Source organism: Pteropus vampyrus, unplaced genomic scaffold (assembly GCF_000151845.1).
Source record: "Pteropus vampyrus isolate Shadow unplaced genomic scaffold, Pvam_2.0 Scaffold149, whole genome shotgun sequence".
Lineage (NCBI taxonomy): Eukaryota > Metazoa > Chordata > Mammalia > Chiroptera > Pteropodidae > Pteropus > Pteropus vampyrus.
This window is the reverse complement of record NW_011888930.1, coordinates 2,902,592-2,904,953: the sequence shown is the minus strand read 5'-3', so window position 1 is coordinate 2,904,953 and position 2,362 is coordinate 2,902,592. Positions and strand designations below refer to the sequence as shown.

General features: G+C 37.8%; 1 pseudogene; it reads left to right on the top strand.

Moving 5' to 3' along the window:
* Nucleotides 1-2,032: 2,032 nt before the first annotated feature.
* On the top strand, nucleotides 2,033-2,150 carry LOC111745227 (annotated as a pseudogene).
* Nucleotides 2,151-2,362: the final 212 nt, after the last annotated feature.

Here is a 2,362-nt window from a genome sequence, read left to right as displayed (position 1 = left end):
CTAAAAATTTATTTCTTAACCTTTCAAAAGCTTTGGTATAGTAGGGGCAGCAAACTTGACCAGACTTCAAATAACTTAAAAAAGTAACTGAAAGCAGCTATCTTCCCTAAAACCAGGAAATAAAATGTCACCATGACACTTTAAACCACAGTTGACACATCATGTTGTCCAGTGCCTGGGAGCTATAAATTATCCAAGTTACTTCCAATTTTCCTCTTTTCATGAAAACCGGCAATTTTAGGAGTGCGATAAAAGTAATTTTGCCCAGAGGAATGCTTACTTATCCTATTGTCATGTTGGAACGATCCACTAGAGAAACCCTCATTAGATCCCAGCAACCATGACTCCAACCCTATAAGAGGGCTCGATTTGTCAATAATCTGCTGAGGTTGGTAGGAAAGAGCTGAAATGAGCTCTAACTTCAGGAAGGAGCAGAGGACCTAGAGAAGTGTAGGCACAACACAGATCTTCAGCTACACTTAGAAGTTAACCTTGTGAGCATATCATTCTCCCTAGAACCACCAGAATGCCCATCTAAATGATATCAAAATATCATCTCTAAAGTTGTAGGACAGAGATCACTATGTGTAGAATCAAATTATGTATTTAGAATGGGGTTTTTAGATTCTCTGAGACACAGGGTGAAGCCAGCTACCAGTGAATTGTAGTTCTCAAGAATTTACATTACCCAGACTCAGACATGCTCCCCTGACTCTCTCCCCTCACCCCACACCAATCCGCTCAGCTAGTTAGCACTTTGGGAACTAGAAATCTCCCTTTCTAATTTCTGTGTTCCACAAAATGCTGCTAGTATGAAATTGATGGTGGGTGCTTATCGAACAGGTTAAATTTATGTGAAAGAGTAATAGTAGTGAAATAAGAATCACAGAAGAAAGAGCCTCAGTAAAAGAAAAATGAAAGAATAGATTGTTACCATGGTCACCTTAATGAAACCTTAATGAAATAAGTGTCGAAAATGGGGGTAGGGGGCAGGGGAGAGAAAAAGACTGAAAAAAAAAGGAACACGAGAGAACAAGAACCCCAAAGAGGGTAGGATAATTTCATTCTTATCTTCTTTTAGAGTTCAAAAGCAGATCTTGTCAGAGATGGGAAGCACCTACCGATCTATGTCCCATGTCACCACACACCTTCCTTTCCGGCCCCTTTTTGGAGCAAAACTATCAGAGTCAGCAGAATTAAACTAGCATAAGAACACCAGTCCATACGTTTTCCTGTAATTTTTTTATTCTGCTTTTTTTTTTTCTATTTTTACCCAGAAAGATAAATCTTATCTGTGTCATGCCACTAGGCTTCGGAATGTAGTTTGTCTGGAGAGAATTCTCTCAATAAATGAATATTTTCATGATATTCACCTTCCATTTCACCAACGTTCTTTTTAGGAACAAGGAGTTGCCTACAGAGAGGTGTAGTCTCCATAATTTGAGAGCTAAAACTCATTTTAGGAGAATTTTAAAGGTGAATATATTTGTCAAAAAAATTGGCATCTGTTCTTAGGAGAAAACATATATTGATCAAGCATAGGGACTAGAAATATAACAAAGTCACAAATATAGAATTTACATGTCCTGGGTGCTGCTCTCAGCATTTTACGTCTTTTAATTCATTCCTTACAACACTCCTATAAAACAGGTACCATTACTATCCTCAATTTAGTGATGAAGAAACTATGACAAGCCCAAGATCCCACAACCTATAACTGGAATACTCAGGACCCATACTCAAGCTCTAGAGCGTGGGCTCCTCACTACTCCATTAGACTCAAATAAACATTTCTTGGATAAATAAACAAGTAAATTAAAGAATGAAAGAATGGTTAAACTCAGTAGTTTTCTAGATATGTTTCTTAATGTGTATTTTGTTTCTCGATATGTGTTTTGTTAAACTAGCAGCATCTGTGTGAGTTTTATTAATGTCTAGAGATCCAGAAAACACAAAAACACCTCTGTATCTGGGTGAGTGAGTGTGTTTGTGTATGTGTGTGTGTGGTTGTTTAATACTGGAAAGTTTGCTAGTCTATGGCCATGCCACCCTGAGCGTGCCAATCTCGTCTGATCTCGGAAGCTAAGCAGGGTCGGGCCTGGTTAGTACTTGGATGGGAGACCACCTAGGAAGACCAGGTGCTATCGGCGTTTAAAAAAAAGAAAGTGGAAAGTTTGCAGATGAGTTTTTGAGGTAATTTGATTTTGGTAAAATTAACAATATCTTTCGAAGACTCTTCTAGTAAATCAAGACTAAAATTGGGCCTAGCAACCATATGACAACTTAGAAGAAAAATTGGGGCTAACAATTTAAGAAACTTCAGAAAGTAAACATAGAATGTAAGTTGGAAACAAATTCTTTT